General features: G+C 38.4%; 1 long non-coding RNA gene across 9 annotated transcripts in view; it reads left to right on the top strand.

Annotated features, from left to right (window-relative positions):
- The first annotated feature begins 13266 nt into the window (after nt 1-13266).
- The window catches only part of LOC144313047 (uncharacterized), a 554585-nt gene continuing 550029 nt past the window's right edge, over nt 13267-17822 (top strand). For 4 of the 9 annotated variants that reach the window (XR_013378735.1, XR_013378728.1, XR_013378729.1 and 1 more), the window contains exon 1: nt 13268-13429. This is a non-coding gene — a long non-coding RNA (uncharacterized LOC144313047). Of the gene's footprint in view, nt 13430-17822 lie in introns of all 9 variants that reach the window. The other 5 variants (XR_013378727.1, XR_013378730.1, XR_013378731.1 and 2 more) reach the window with 2 other exon arrangements.

Genomic DNA, 17822 nt, shown 5'->3' on the forward strand with positions numbered 1-17822 from the left:
AGATACTTGTAAGAATTTTACACAGGATGGGCACCTAGTTGTTTCCTGAGCTAAAACTGTCTCCCTATTTTGGGTACTGAGGAAAACACTTTGAAGTAAACTCAGCTTCTTCCATTCTACAACACAACTGTGCAACATTCCTTTTCACCTTCCGAGGGGATAGACATCTAGGTCTGATGAACTGGAAAATCCATCCACAGCGCTCACTGTAGCTGATGAATTACCTGGTCGCTCTTTTTGACAACATGACAACTTAGTGGGTTAATGATAACTACAATGGCAAAACCAAACTTCGCAATTGAATGGCATTTAGTTATATGCAAGGAAAGCTCAAGGAGGATTGGCAATGTTGCAGAAGTTAGGTGGGAAAATATTAAACACATGCAGTTCCAGCCCATACCTCTATGGGCCACGATGCTTCTTGTGAGTAATAACAAGGGAGAGGCGATGGAAGCTGCAGAAGGGGTGAAGGAGAAGCTGTGGCTGTAGCAAGTGTGGAAATCAAGCAAACAACTGGCCAGGTGGTCCACTGGTTGGAGGTGGTCAGCACTATCAACTTCCCTTCCAACTGGAAAAACATTTTGTAGGAGGATTGCTTAGCTAAAGTGTTATCACCCATCCTAGTTTGCCTTGGACAATTCCAGCGTGTGCCTGTTGTACTGGTTTAATTATTGATAGGGCTTTATTTTGCTGTTCAGAACGTTCTGGATGGGACATTAAATAATTACGTGGTTACTCCACTTAATTTTGAATGAAACAGAAGAGAAAACATGGAGCTGGTTTTGGAACTGATCATTTACAGATATCCTTACTCACAACCTCTTACTTCCTTACAAGTGAAATAAAAATGCACCTGACAGTCGTAAGTCTAGTTTCCTACCTAGTAAAGAAATGACATCAAACTCTACAGTGCCTACAGCCTTCTCCCCCTACTGCCTTTATGTTTTATGGAGCCACCTATGTTCACTGTGAAATTGAGAATAACTAGGCAAAGATGAACCTTTCGGATGAGAAATGTAGAAAAAAACAATGCTGCACTTCTGTGTTTTTTTCCAAGGTGTATTCCAAGTTTATTCCAAAAGGAATAGGAGGGGAAGAAATGAAGTCCTTAGAATCTGTCCGGAGGAATGTTAATATCCCCAAACTATAGCCTGCTGTTTCTACCTGAGTAGTGTTCCTCCCCTGGCAGCCCACCCCATACTACTAGCTGGGGAGGTTATTTTTTTTTAAATTTTATTTATTTATTCATGACACACACACACACACACACACACACACACACACACACACGCAGGCACAGACACAGGCAGAGGGAGAAGCAGGCTCCATTCCATGCAGGGAGCCTGACGTGGGACTCGATACCGGGTCTCCAGGACCACACCTGGAACTGAAGGTGGCGCTAAGCCACTGAACCACCCGGGCTGCCCTGGGGAGGTTATTAGAATGAATTTGTCATCCTATGGCAGTCATTAACACCAACCAGAGTGGACAGTAAATTTTTTACACTCTTTATGAATGAGTCTGGAAAGCAGTTTCAGAATTTTTCAAAGTGACTTTTGGGGCAATATTCATTATACCAGGGCTATCCTTACAAACAAGAACATGAAGGTCTGTCTCTCAACAGTCACAGAGTTGCTTTTAGGGGGTTTCTATTGTTAAAAATCCCTACTTATTGATTTTATGTTCACTCTCTGGCATAACGCATATTCTTTTACCATTCACTCTTGGAATATGCTGGTTATGTGCCTTACCCTTGGTGGAGGCCGTTAAGAAATTTCTGGGTGTCATGCTTGCCTAATCAGACCACATCTTACATTTTTGGTATCTGTTCATTACCTTCTTTCTCTATGCTTTCTTTTTGTCCCTACCATGAAAACACTCTTGGGGCACCTGAGTGGCTTATTTGGTTAAGCATCTGCCTTCAGCTCAGGTCATGATCCTGGTGTCCTGGGATCGAGCCCCATGATGGGCTCCCTGCTCCACAGGGAGTCTACTTTCCTCTCTCCCTCTGCCTCTCCTGCAGCGTGTGCTGTCTCTCTCTCTCTCTCAAATAAATAAAATCCTTTAAAAAAAAGTGAGGAAAATTTGAGGGTCAAACAGGAAGATTCCACAGGCCATAGTACAAACAGGGAAATGTGACAGGTGTGAAGAGGGCACATGAAATGTGGGGTGAAGTGTAAAGGAAGAACTTAAGACAGTGGAATGAAGAAATGCTGTTTTTAGGACCCCAATACTGGGAAGTAGGCATAGAGAGACCAGTAAGCAAGAGGTGAGCATGAGCCCTCATCAGAAGTGATACGGTAGCTGGGATCTGAGGACAGATGTAGTGCAGGATTCTGGGTCTAAATTCTAGCATCTCTTCCTAATAGCCATGTGACTTTAATAAATTTCTTAATGTCTCTCTGCTTTAGTTCCACCTTAAACTGGAGGTGAGGGTACTATTTAACAGGGTTGCTTAAGGATGGTGTGAATCAATCTATGTAAAGAGCTTGGAAAAGTCACAGGTACATTGTGAGCCCTCATAATATTAGTAAATGTTAGTTCCCTAAAAAGACTCCTCCTGGCTGTTGGCTTTTGTCCCGACTCTCTCCCTACAGCTGTGTATAGTGTAACCAAACATGCCTGAGCCAGGAAGGACTTAGCCAAGAAGTCTGGGAGCAACATAGCCAGGTAACACCAGCAGCATTTTTCTGTAGCAGTGTAGATTTTCACCCAACGGGCTTGAACTCACAATTCCCTTCTGGGCCAAAGAAGAAAACAATACTGGATGATTACCACATAAAATGGGACAATTATGACCACAAGTCTAGATGTCCATTGGGGAGTATCAGTTGGTCCTAAAAGAATAATCTCCCTTTGGTAATAAGTGCTAGGAAAACAGAAAGTACCTCATCTCTTCTTGTTTTCTTATAACTGTGTCCTTGAGTTGGTGTTTAGCACTGGGAAGAGTCTATTACCCCTTTGCAGTCGAGGACAAATCATGCTGTATTACTGAGGTATCTAAAAATCCTGTTTGATTATATCCTTAAATTTAAGACATGTTGAGTATTGGTTATCCAAATATACCCGTCTCTCTTATTTCTAATATCAATCGTCAATAAACTGGCCTTTATTGAGTATATCTGTGACTGTGCTGGAGATAATGGACTTATAAGACATGATCTTGCCTTCCAAGAACTTATGATCCAGTTAAGAAATAAAACTACAGTTTGGAAAAACAAAACCAAACCACTCAATCCATTATTTGTATGTGTTCTGACAGCACAACCCTTCCTCTCTTACTTGTCTTAACTCACCATTGTAGTAACACAATACTTAACACTGCACTTGGGCTGTTTGGCATGTAGTAGGTTACCAATAAATGTAAACTAATCACTCCCTACTTAGTCTTGCCTGAAAAAGAGACATTGCTTTTTTTTTTTTTTTTAATTTTATTTATTTATTCATGAGAGATGGGGCGGGGGCATAGATACAGGCAGAGGGAGAAGCAGGCTCCATGCAGGGAGCCCGACGTGGGACTCAATCCCGGGTCTCCAGGATCATGCCCTGGGCCAAAGCCGGCGCTAAACCGCTGAGCCACCCGGGCTGCCCGAGACCTTGCTTTCTATGTGCATGTGTGATTTGTCCTGCCCTTACATACCATTTTCATATCTGAAATCTTTGCTTAAGCACTTTTTTCATCCCCATGATTTAGTTGTAATGTTTAAAATCTTTTAAAAAAGTTAAATTGAGGTCATCTAATGTAAGGTGCCTATAGTATGTAGGGCGTAGAAAGTGGTCAATGAAAATTAATTCAACCTGGCAATACTTTTTTGTTCTGCATTTCCAAATCATTCTTCTCAATCCTGTAACGTAGTCAAGTCCATTTCCATTTTATGCATTTATTCTTATATTATGGAAGATGAAAACAAACATGTACAACACAAGGAGGACGGTCATCTCTACTGGGACAGGATCATGGACTGGAGTAATATATTCTGTGGAGCAGGGGTAAAAACAATAAATGTCCTGAATAGACTTCCCATTAAGCAGGTAAAATTATTTTCCTATTTTCATAGCTTTGTATTTGAAGCTCTGTATTTTATTTACAGTGTAAATTCTGTGCTCTTTTCAGTAGATGCTGCTGCTTGTACTGAGCAATGGTTACTAAAGACTATTTTTCACCCACCCCCATGTAATGTGCTCCTGATACACAACCAAGGCTTTCCTTCACTTAACCTGCTTGCTCCTTTCATAGCAGCATGGAGCAGTATTTTAAAACCTTGGAAACCTCGGGCTTATACGTGGTATCATTTATTTGTGTAGTCTTTAAAAATATCCTTCCCGCACAAAGTAACTTTTGGTTATTTCTTTGAACTTAATTTTATAAAAATACAGTGTGGCTGAGTTTGGATTTTCATGATTCTTTCTCAAATTTGACCTTTCTTGTCACTGACAGATTTTTTTTCCTCTTGGAAGATTAAGTGCATTGTATCAGTAACCTCAGAGGGCTCCTTTGAGATGAGCAAAGGAAATAATAAACACGGTTCTCCACTTTTTTTTTTTTTTTTTTTTTTGGAGAGAGGGAGAGAGAGATAGAGAGAGAAAGAGAAAGAGTGAGTGTGAGCAGGGGTTTGGGAAAGAGTGGAAGGAGAGGGAGAGAGAGAATCTTAAGCCGATTTGCTGCTGGCTGGGGAGCCCAGCACTGGGCTCAACCTCAGGACTCTGAGATCATTACCTGAGCCAAAGTCAAGAGTGGGTTGCTTAACTGACTGAGCCACCCTGGCCTCCTCATGGTTCTACATTTTTAAATGGGTGATTTGTTCTAAGACTATGACCATAATGGAGAAAATGCTAACCATTCATTCCTTGGAGGTTTCTGGTTTTGGATTCTATACACTGAATTTCATCAAGGTGTTACTGGCTGGTGGAAGCTCAGGGCCACTTCCCCTCCCTACCATGGTCTTTACCAGTTTTGATTCTCTTGGTGCATCCACTTGGCTGCTTTGGATGGTACATTGACAACTGATACACAGGTGCTTTGGCCCTTTCTATTATGGCGTCCACCGGGGATACGAGAGAACTACTACTTATGATTTCATTTAGAACTTGTACTGAATGTTACAATATCTTTTAATCTCCTCAGAAAATGAAATTAATTCAAAATTTTAAAATATTAATCTGAAAAGATGATGAAGATAGATGACAAATATTCTCTTCCCACTTCAAAACTTGCTTTCCATTCAAGATTAAAGATTAACTCTGGCTACCAACCAACAAACAAACCAAGAAACCAGAAGATTTTGTTCTTTTCTTTTACCTAGAGGATTGGTTTATCTTCATTTGTGTTGGTTGGCAGTAAAACTCAATGCCCGGCAAGATGAAACACTGGTAGATATTCCTCAGAAATGGCTCAGAAAATTTATCCTATTCAGACCTCGTATCTTATTTAGAAGTGCAGCCAGTATTCCAAATACATATTCTTTTAGCACAGCACAGTGTCTGAGACTTTTCGGGTTTCTATTATTTTATACAACCACCATTTTTACTGTCCATTCTGGATGGACAATTAACCACTTCACTGAACTTTTATCTAGATCTGAAGAAGAGAAAAAAGATGAGTTCTAAAACTTTTGTAACTTGGACCTTTGGTTATTATAACCATCTATCTTTTTTAAGACAGTCATGGTAGGCTTTTTAACTCTGAATCTTTTTTTTTTTTCCCTATGCCTTATTTATGGGAAGTTGGCAACATAAGGTCCAAGAGAAACTGAGATAGAATAGAAGAAGTTAAGGATTATCTGTGATTTGAGCTTTATACCTGCATACATTAAATAATGACACATTTAATAAGAGAGATTAGAATAAGAAGACAAGAGACATAAAAATATCTATGTATCTATTCTGTGCAATTTTTTTCCATATTCAAGACATAGACTTATATTTAGAGGAGAACTTATAAATCATCTTGGAGGATATTGCATTTAATGCAATGTCTGTATGGGTGACCAGTTGGCTTGGCAATGATAGATGGACTCACACAACTGGGTCCAGTGGTTCAAATGTAGTTCATTTTGGCAGTGACTAAAAGTCTTTATGATCCAGTGATTGTTCAGCGACCTGAATGAAATGAATTGGTCTCTTTCCTAGTGAATAGCTGTCCATGTCACAAGACTAGAATGTAACCGGTACTAATTGTTTCCCTGGTTGATACTTTCAGAAACAGGGTTAAAGAGGTCATAAGGAAGGGTGACAAAATGCTCTGTCTTTTCACACCATCGCTCATTTATTGAGCTCATTGTACCAGGTCATCCCATTGGCTAGGCAAAGAGGGATGCATTCATTGTTGCAACCTGAGTTAAACTGAGCCTATCTTAAATGACATTTCTTTAATTCTCTTGATTATCTCTGTGACAAAATCTTTGTAATATGCCAAATTTAGTCCAACACCTTCACCCCTGGTGGGAGGGACAAAAGCAAAAGCAGTGTCAGAAAAGAAAAATAGTCTTTAAAATGACAGATGCTTCTGATCATTTAGAGCAAAGTCCAGATTTGAAAAAGTCATGGAATTAGCTTCATAGTTTCTTTATAATTATATCCTACTGTGTTGGAGAATTGATTTAAAATTTACTCTCATCAGTGCTTGTCCTTCAGGACCCATTAGAGTATTTTTTAACATTTTTGTTCTACATAAAATGAAGTCCAGAAGAATTTTCCCTGGATGGGAAGAATTAATAATGTGAAGATGTCAGTCTTTACTAAATGAATATAAAAATATAATTCAATCCCAATCAGCATCCAAAAAATTGATATTAAAATCCATAGGGAAAAATTCCAAGAGAATTAATAATAATGAGGTACACACAATAATATTGAAAGAGACAAAAGAGTTACTGCAGTAAAATAATATGAGCCTGGAAGTTAAACAGACAAGCAGATCAGTGGAACCCAATGGGACTGTGGACACATACACACATCCCCACATATGGAAACTTGGTATTTGTTAGGCATGGTATTTCAAATCCATGAGATGTTTGGACAATTAAGTATTCAAAAGCAAAACACAAAATTGGAATCCCTCCTCACACTATACACAAAAGATAAACTACAGATGGATCAGAAATTTAAATGTAAAAATCATAAAAGTATTCGAAGAAAATGTAAGTTTGGAGTAGTATTCCTAAGTAAGATTTGGAAACCAGAACCCATAAAGAAAGCACCATGGGCAGATTTGAGTATATTAAAATTCTAATTTCTGTAAAGGATAGCAAATCCAAAGTTAAAATATAGGCAGGTAATGTGAAAACATTCGTACCATACGTAACAGGTGTATGTAACAAATATTCTTCATATATGAAGCGTTCTTCCAGCAAGTGGAGGAGAAATATCAACCTCTTAATAGAAAACTGAACTAAGACTATGAACAGACAACTCAGAGATGAAGAACTAGAAAGGACTGATAAACATATAAAAAGTCATTCAATGTAAGTACTAATGAAAGGAATGAAAATGAAAATAGGGATACTCTTTTTGACTGTTAGATTTGGACAATATAAAGAAAATTGAAGATATTTGTGCTGTGCTATGCTAAGCAATGCTGTGGCATGAAAATGACCTTTTCTCACATTATTGTGTTAAAGGAAATTTACGCAACTTTTGGAGGTTAGCTTGGTAATAGCCATTAAAAATTCAAATGCACATTTTCTATAACCTAGAAATACCATTCTGAGGGATCTCATCTAAAGCTGTGGGTTCAAAAGCATACATTTGTGCCCATCACAAACATAAGTGTCTATTAATAAGAAAATTGTAAAATAGATTACATCATGTTTTTACAACAGTTTCTATGTGACCATTGAAAAGAATGGAGTAGAATTATACGTGTTAACATGAAAAAAATATTTGTGCTATAAAAGTCAAGTGAAAAAACGTGCAATATGACAGACAGTTCTTGTGTGTGTGTGTGTGTGTGTGTGTGTGTATTTCTGTATAACCTTAGGAAAATATTGAGAAGTCTGTGTCCCCAATTGTTAAAAGCAGCTAAAATTTCAAAGCAGTTGGAAGGGTGAGTGGAATTGAAGAAGGCATGGTGAGACTTTTGCTTCCTTAAATAACTTTAGAAGGATGGAAACATGGGTAGTTTTCTGGCCATGAGATTTCGGGCTTTTCAGTGAGATAGGCTTGTGCCTGCATGGCCGTACTGCAGCATATCATGTCAATTCCTGTTGCTCCAATAAGGCCAAAGCAAGAATGATCATCAACCCATTGAAGAAGCAATTCGGATGTGGCAAGGAAGGCCATTGTGAGTGTACAAAGCACCAACATGGCTTTGAGAGGTGCCTGCTGGAATATGGGCAGAAGGAACGTGACTATTAAGTGTCTGTGGGGAGAAGGACTTCTTGTCGCTGATGCTTAATCTCAGAGTTCTTTGTGTTTGGTTTCTTTTTTGTTGGTGGTGGTGACATATGATACCGTCAAGTGACTCTCAAGCAAATATCAACATTGTGATGTGATTGCCATTTGGAAAACAATATTTTTTAAATGTTTGGGTTTTTAGTTCCGTGTTTTAATAACTTGTGAAGATTTTTAAATTTTTCTTTAATTTTTATTTTTTAAAAGATTTTATTTATTTACTCGTGAGAGACAGAGAGGAGAGACACAGGCAGAAGGGAGAAGCAGGCTCCCCATGGGGAGCTCGACATAGGACTCGATCCTGGGACACCGGGATCATGACCTGAGCCAAAGGCAGACAACCACTGAGTCACCCGGGTACCCAATAACCTGTGAAAATTTTTTAAAAATGAGAGCATCATTTCTCTTTCTGTCTGTCTTTTTTTGTACTTCCTTCCATAAACAGTTTTAGTAGTTCATGTTGTCAAATTGGCATTTGAATCAAGAAGAGAATCAGTGGCCTCCTCAAAGAGGTATAGCAAAGATTTCAATTACTAAAATGCAAAACTTGTTCTCTCTACTCATGTTTTTATAACACAGCATGGAAATATGTCTTCTGATGTCTTAGAGTAAAGAATTAGTTTCTAAAGTACCAAATTGTTTTTAAAGACACTTCTTTCTCATTCCCACTCCTTTTTCTTTTGTGTAACATTTTTCAGCTATTGGCTCTGGAACAGATTTGTTCTTTACTTTTATGTAGTGTACATCAAAACAGACATTCATATTTTCATATTTAAATGAAGTTTTTTTTTTTTACCATGATTGCTATTCTAATTTATAGTTATAATGTCAAGGTGATATCCCTTATGTGGGAGATATTTTATTGCTAGATTGGTTGTGAGCTTTTCTTCTGTTTATATCCAACTTTTCTATTATCATTTCTTCTAAGAAATATTCCTATATAGAAAAATTGTAAGTGAAAATCCGAATTTAAACAATCAGTATTGGGGAGTGATTATGGCATTTGCCCAATACTAGGTTAGAAATAAAACCTAGAGAGAAGAAATTATGGAGATCAATTTTTCTGAGATGCTGCTTTTGACTTGTCAATCTGGTATTCAAGATTCTTTAGTACTTTAATTCTATAGCATCTCTTGGCTTTCGTAAAGTAAAATAAAACATATGCCCCAGATCTTCTCTAATAATCTGTTACCACCCTCTTAATACCTGAAAGGGCCAGAGAATGATGAAGAGAAGGTTTCCTCTGGTGCAGGACAGGCCTTGAAAGAGCTCACCTATTGCTCAAGGAGAAACCGCAAGGAAAAATGATCCTTACATCAGTAATGTTCTTGATATTTCCTCTAAAAAAAGGAGGGAAGACAAAAACAGACATTAAAAAGCTAACAAAAGTGAAGTATAAACCAAGGCAAATTTCAGGAGACATTGACCCTAAGTGGATATTTGTATACAAATTTTATACATGAGAGTAAAAATTAGTCGTTTCAAAAGCACTTTGGGGATCAGATTTAGTAGTGGTAATTCAGATTCTAAGCAGGAAGGTCCTTGATGTCAGCTCTGGATGTAGGACAGTTTTTTTGGCTAGAAATCCGGAGATGGGGGAAAATGGCACAAAATTGTTGGAGTAACATTGAAGTGATACCACTGAATGAACTTGAGATAAAAATAATTTATATGTGGTTCAGTAATGAAATGATGCAGACATTATTTTAAGTGAAAAGCAATACAATATAATAAAGTTTATGGAAACATTTAGATCCAGGCTAAGGGGATGTATGTACAGAATGGCCTAGTGACAAATGGAGGCACAGTAAATCACTCATTATGTAGAGACTGAGGGTGACAGCCACTGATCCAAAGGGACAGCTCTGTGCCTGCTTACCAGGGTTTGCACAGCACAGAGTGAGCTTAAATGACTCAAGTATTCAGAGGAGTAACAGAGCCGTGAGCAAAGAAGCTGCTGTGTACCTGGTGCAGTGGATGAGAAAGGGCACACGCCATCCACATTCTTGTGCGTGCTCAGGAATCAGGCTTCTCTTGTCTGGTTTGCATGTTTATTGGGCAGGAAATGATCTGTCAGCTTAATTCAGAGCTTGTATTTTCAACGGAGCTGACATTGGGTTAAAAAAATCAATACAAGACTTACAAGATAAAATAATGTTATCTTATTGACAGCTATCAATAATGGGTAATGAGGCCTTAGCTTGAACCTCCTTGAACAAACAAGGACTTGAGGCCATTAATAGGTTATAAATGAAATCCTAATTATGTAGAATAGTTAGCTTGAATTCTAGTCTAAGACATTAATGTAATTAATTTATGGAAAGGCGTCAGTTTGAGTGTGAGAATTCAAGTGCATATTTTGTTAAGTTTTTTTTTTAATAAACAGGTAGACTTTTAGAGAAAAATAGCTTTCTTCTTTGCAAGTGGAACTATTGCAGATGTATATTTGACGTGTAAACACGTGTGTATGAGACCGATTTGTTTGCAGTTTATGGGATGTCATTATAAATTTCCTATGTAGAAAGGAAATATGAACTGCTCAGGCAATCTAATAAAACTCAGATAGAAATAATTGAGTTCAAGTTCCTCAAGTTCCTCAGTATCAGCTCAAAATTAAAATAAATTTTTGTATTCTGTGACTGTAGGGTCACTTAAAAGTTCCTGTTTTTTCTTTGCCATGGTTTAAAATACCAGAACAAAAGCACAACTCCAGAGGGCTTTCCATTAGGTTGGCTTTTCTAGAAAGGTAGGATCCTTAGAAAGAGAGAGAGATTTAAAAAAAATATCTCTTCTGCAGTTTTATCCATAATGGGCGAAACTTGTAAGCAGCCAAGATATCCTTCAGTAGGTGGATGGATAAACAAACTGGTATATCCATGCAATGAAATATTATTCAGTGATAAAAAGAATGAGTTACCAAACTACGAAAAGACATGGAGAACACTTAAATGCATGTTGCTAAGTGAAAGAGGTCAGTCTGAAAAGGTTACACACTGTATGATTCCAAATATTTGACATTCTGAGAAAGGCATAACTATAGAGACAGAAAAAGATCAGCAGTTTCCAGGGACCGGAGCAGTGATGGGTGTGAGTTAGAGGTGGGGATTTAATAGATGAAGCATAGGAGATTTTTGAGGGCAGTGACAGTGCTCTGTATGATACTGTAATGGTGGGTATGTGACATTATGTCTTTGGCAAAATTCATAGAATGTACAACACCAAGAGTGAACCATAATGTAAACTATGGACTTGGAGCGATAATGACTTGTCGGTGTAGGTTCATTGACTGTAACAAACATACCACACTAATACAAGATGTTAATAATAAGGGAAACTGTGTGTGTGTGTGAGGAGGAGGTGGTGGGCAGAGAGGTAGGTAGGTGTATGAGAACTCCTATTTTGTTCAGTTTTTCTGTAAACCTAAAGACTCTCTAACAAATAAGGTCTATTAATTTTTTAAAAATTCTCTTCAGAATTAGGCTTTGAAATAGAAACTTCCAACTTACAAGATTAAGGCTGCTCTGGGTGAACACAGCCCATAAATCATCAGGGTCTATGTTATATTGACTTTCCATTTGGCTCAAAGCATTAATCTAGATACAGCAGGATGAATTAGTGATTATATAGACTTTGCCCTGCCCCACTAAGATGGTATCTAGGCTAAGTACATCATTACTAACAGCCCTAGCCAGTGAGTTGACGCTGACCCAAATGCAATCCAGGTTGAGGTGGTGACATTGATCCCTTAAGTCAAGGACAGATTTTGTGCAAAGTTTTCTAATGAGATGGCTCCCGCTGTAGGGATAACTGCTCATAGGTGCATAAGTGATAAGTTGGTTATTCCTCCAGGAAACTCCCTAGAGTAACCAAGACTCTGCTCATCTTGGAACGATCTTCACAGTCATCTTTGGCTACATAGTCTGCTGATAGTGTTTTCCCGACATTTGTAAATCTTTTATACTCACTCCCAAGGTGCAAGTCAAGGTATTTTGGGGATGGAGGTATGTAAATGTTTGGCTTCCCAACAAGCAGTATGGTCCTGGGGACACGAGTGGTGTCTTTGGAAAGAAAGTAGCATTTCTACTGTTGTGCCCTCCCACGTGAGATATACCATGGGTCACAGAGACCAGGATGACAACGCCTCCAGTGTGGTGTTGCAGCTGACTGCTAAGCCTTAGGCTTCCCAGTTTATTTTGAATAATTGAATCGAGACTTTGATTTCAGAAGGAATAACTGAGGACAGCTAGTTCAATCTTTCCTGTCCACACCACAAGCCAGGGGGCGTTTTTCTGTTGTATGGAATGACTTAGACTGGGAAGTGGGGAGGCAAGAACATCAAGATGTGTTAATAGATATTTTGTGTGGGGAGTTGGGGGGCTGAGGCCATCCTGCTCTTTCTCTTGGACTTATCAGTAAGGCAAACAGTGAGGAAATTGTAGGCAGGGTCACCTAGTGGGGGATGAAACACCTGCCAGTCCGCTGAACTTAAGGTGCTTACAATAGTTTAAAGAGTTGTACTGCATTTCCTTTCATAAGGAAGGTTCCATGTGTGAAATTCCTCCTTCCTTTAAATCGTCCAAGGATCTAAGATGCTCCCTATCTAGGTGTCTGAGTTGTTGTGTGCTCTCTCTCTCCACTGTCACAAAATTGTAGTCTTTAAGTAACTTTATGTTTTTCTAGTGATACCCTACTTACTCTCAAACTTTTTTTCTAGAAATATGAGGTGTGAGAGGGACAGAACATCATTATAAAACTTATTGAGACCCTAAATTGTGCCAACCTCAGCCAACTGAGCCCTTGTAGGGGTTCTTATGAGGTCATTATAATGATCTAAGGTCATTGGACGATACTGGTCATTATTCTTATGACCTAAGATCATGTCATTCTAACAAAAGAATACAGGCAGCTGAACTGGAATCAAGTTAGAATCCCCCAGCATCATTTTTGATTGGGTTGTCATCCAGAGTGTTTGAACCAGATTGGCCTGGAGTCAGTGGGAAGTGGGGAAGGTGATGCATCATGCCCAGGACTAGTCAAGGTAAGATTCTGAATTTTCAGAATTGGTCTATATAAATCCCACTATCCCTTTGTCTCCTGATCATTATCTAGGGATTAATTATTCTTTGTTGTGTATTACTCCAATCTTACTTGTACTTTTTCATAAGTCATATTGGTTATCTCTCTACATGTCTGTTTTTCCTAAAAATAGTAAGTTCTTTAAGGCAAGGAATTTTGACCTTCACTTCTGTATTCCTAGGGCTTAAGAGGGTACCTGGTACTGTAGAAAGACTTAAAAAGGTGTTTCTTGGGGTACCTTGGAAGCTCAGTCTTGATCTCAGGGTCATGAGTTCAAGTCCCATATTCCATGCTGGGCATGGAGCTTATTTCAAACACACACACACACACACACACACACACACACACACACATATGTGTTCAGTGTTTTTGAACTAGATTCAATGGTGAAAGATGGACTAGGATAACATTATTCAAATCAACTGTGGCTTGTATAAAATCCACAGAATCTGATTAAAAGGAAATGATTATTGATTCGTTATGTGTAGAGGAAAACAATATATTTGGGGATAAATATTACATATTTCTTTAAAAATTCTATAATTGCATATAACCAGGAAAAAGTCAATAAAAATTTAGGAGATTAGTATATGTTTCTTGTGTTTTTCTTTCTCCCATTGCATTAAACTATTTAGTAATGTTTTGACATTTAATAGCTATAGAATTATTTGATTGGATTATATTAATTTTTCGGTCTTAATGATGCTTATCAAATTAGTTCATTAAAGTAGAAAAATCAGACTAAATTTCAGAATGCCTGCTTGAGATAAATACCAACTTCATGAAACTAAAAAAGAGGCAAGCACTTAATTAGATTTCTTCAAGTTTTGTTCAGATATCTTGTGTTGAGTTTGGGCAACAATGGGGAAAGGGCTCTGGTTCTCTGGTTTAAGTACTGATGCGCTTATAGTTGGAGAAGTTCAGCCAGCCTGTTTTATAAAGGCAACATGAGAAGAGAAATTGCTGTAGATTAGTGAATGGTCTATGAATGGCATGGGTAATCACAGACTGGTCTCAGGCCATGGTGACTCAGTGGCATGCTTTACTTGCCGACTTTCAAGTCTGAGTTACTGCTTTACTGCTGGCCTACAGGCTCACTTTTCCTTGTTCTTCTCATTTCTTCTGAATGCACTCCCCAGGAAGTGAAAGTTACAACTTGCCTTGATGGACATTCCAGAGCCTTTAGACTTTATGGACATAGAGAATGTATTCAGAAACTTCCTGCTTGGGGATCACACCCTTTGTTCTTTTGTGCATATCCTAAGTGAACTTTGCTCCAGACAAATTAGCCTAGGGTGAGGCGTTAAAAAGAGGAGATTCCAAGAAAGACACAAAACACAGGAAAAGGGAGTCCTCATTCATTTCCATTTATGTTCCTATTTTTAGCCAAACATTTATCATTTTCATCTTTAATTCCTCCTAAGAATGTGAGTAATTCATGGTTTCCTTTTGTTGGGAGCATAAAATTGCTTCTGTCCTTGAAAGTTTTTAAGCATTGGTTAACTAAGGGGCAAGAAATCCTTACATTAAATGAGGAAACAACCTGACCAACATGTGGGCTTGAGGGTTTTACTATCTGGAATTTGAGATAACACTATAGATGTTACAAATGAATTATGCTCAATCACAATATCCCACCTTGTGCAAATCTTAATATCATTAAGCAAAATGTTGCCCTTCTAGTGTTTGATTCAGCAGAATATCGATGTCATTTTTTTTTTTTCCTAGGATGTATTACCTGACTGCTGGGACATTATTAGAAAAACATAGAAAGGGAGACAGAATGTAAAGACTGCTAACTCTGGGAAACGAACTAGGGGTGGTAGAAGGGGAGGAGGGTGGGGGTGGGAGTGAATGGGTGACGGGCACTGGGGGTTATTCTGTATGTTAGTAAGTTGTACACCAATAAAAAATAAATTAAAAAAAAAGAAAAACATATCACACGTGTTATGGTTGATTGTGTGTATGTTGAGTACGCATCTGGCTTATTAGTGACTTGATGGGGAAAGAAGAAATTTCTCGTTGTACCTCAGTCTATCCATTATCTAGCCCTGTACTTGGTAGAGAGGAAACACATTGTCCATTGCTTGTTGAACTGAAGTAAATCCCAGTCTCATCTAAAAACTTACTATGGTTGCTTAATTTTAATAGGGACATGAAGATGAATTGTCATAATGATTTCATTCATGAGCAAGAATTTCTCTTCTTAAATTAAGATTGTAGTACAGGCTTTCCTTTCCTTGTTTTGTAATACTATGGTCGTGCTCTAAGTTACCACTTTTGGTATTTTTGTGGAATCTTACTGGATTCCTCAGTCAGGCTTCTCTTTCAGAACTGCTTCTTCTATTACATCTTTGCTCAAAATCCTTGGAAACATCCCCATTAGGAAGGGGTGAAGGGGGCTACTTTGCATCCCTTGCAGTGGCTGGCATGGCGCTTTGTGCAGTTACTCAGTGGATGCTGATTAACTGGGAGATGTCAGCCTGGAGGTGGTTCTGACACTGGGCTGCTGAGCTCTGCTTTTAGCCACATCTTGTTAAATTCATGTATCAATGATGTGTATGAATACATAGAATGTATGCTTATCAGATTTGCAAATGACCTGAGGCTGAGATGGATAGCAAATATATTAGATGACAGAATCAGAATCTGAAAACATTTTGACAAGCTTCCTTTAACAGGATGAAATTTAATAGGGATAAAGGTAAAAGCTTACCTTAAAAGCAAAACAAAAAACAGAAAACTTCTGCTGAGGAACTGCATGTAGAAATGTGGAAGATTCTCAGAATGCACCATTAGTGGTACAGAAGCCACAGGCCAATGGAGTCATAGATTATTTGGAGAATAGAAGGAAGGAGGTGAAGGTTGCTCCATTGGCATTGGTTAGACCCCATCTGAAGCCTTGTGTGCAGTTCTGGGTTCATTACTGTCACAGACATATAGACAACTTGGAATCTAGGTAGGGGATGTCACTGGTTCTGAAATCTATGCTGTGAAATGAATATTTTTTGATGATAAGAGAAATTTTATAGGAAATATGCTGGTATTTGTTTTTTTAGCAGTGGAAGTACCATCACAAGGAAAAGAGATTTGTCTGGTATTGCATGTTCTCAAAGGTTTGACTAGCATTTAGCTATCTGTCAGTTATAGGGAAAACAAGTATGGTTAACTCTCAGGAAAAACTTTTGAATAACCAGCTTTTAATTAAATCACAAATTGCCCAGGAAAACATCAAGTTGTCCAATTTCTTTCCAAGATAGGGAAAAATCCAGTAGGAAAAGGCTGCATGAAAACAACAGATACCACTACATACTTATTAGAATGGCTAAAATCCAAAACTCTGACAACACCAAATGCTGGCAAGGATGTAGAACAACGAGAACTCCTACTCAGTTCTGGTGGGAATGCAAAATGGTATAACCACTTTGGAAGACAGCTTGGCAGTGTCTTGCAAAACTAAATATACTCTTATCATACCACGCAGCAACCATGTTCTTTGATATTTACCCACATGAGTTGAAAACTTATGTCCACACAAAAACATGCACTCAGATGTTTATAGCAGCTCTATTCATAATTGCCAAAACTCAGATCCAACCAAGATGTACTTCTGAAGGTGAATGGATAAACAAACTGTGGCACATCCAGTTTTTATTTATTAGTCAGTAATAAAAAGAAATGAGCTAATCAGGCCATGAAAAGACAAGGAAGAACCTTAAGTGCATTTTGTTAAGTGACAAAAATCAATCTGAAAGGGTCACGTGATGAATGATTCGGAGTATATCACAGTTTGGAAATGACAAAACTGTGAAACACTAAGAAGATCAGTGGTTGGCAGAGGTGGAATGGGAAATGGGGAGGGATGACTAGGTGGGATACAGGGGGCTTTCAAGCAATGGTTTCTGCATATTATCATTTTGCTTTTTCTGCATGATATTATACTGGTGGGTACATATAATTATATTTGTTAAAACCAACAGAATATACAACAGCAAGAGTGAGGTTTAATGTGAACTATGGACTTTGGGTGACAGTGGCATGTCGATGTAGGTTCACAGATTGTAACAAATGTACCACACTAGTGCAGGATACTAATAATAGGGGAACCTGTGTATGGGGTTGGTGGGGCATATGGGAACTCTCTGTACTTTCTGTGCACCTAAAATGACTCTTTCATAAAAGGATCCATGAGCTAGTGATGGGGTAGGGCATAGTGACTGGGGTCTACTGGGCTGAGGCTTTTCCTATGGTATTTGATAAGGGTTCATAGAGATTGCAGTGGAGGAAGAGACCTCAGTAGCAGAGGAGCAGTGCTCAGTGTCAGGTCCAAAGGACACTTGGAGATCACAGATGGG

Source organism: Canis aureus, chromosome 4 (assembly GCF_053574225.1).
Source record: "Canis aureus isolate CA01 chromosome 4, VMU_Caureus_v.1.0, whole genome shotgun sequence".
Taxonomy (NCBI): Eukaryota; Metazoa; Chordata; class Mammalia; order Carnivora; family Canidae; genus Canis; species Canis aureus.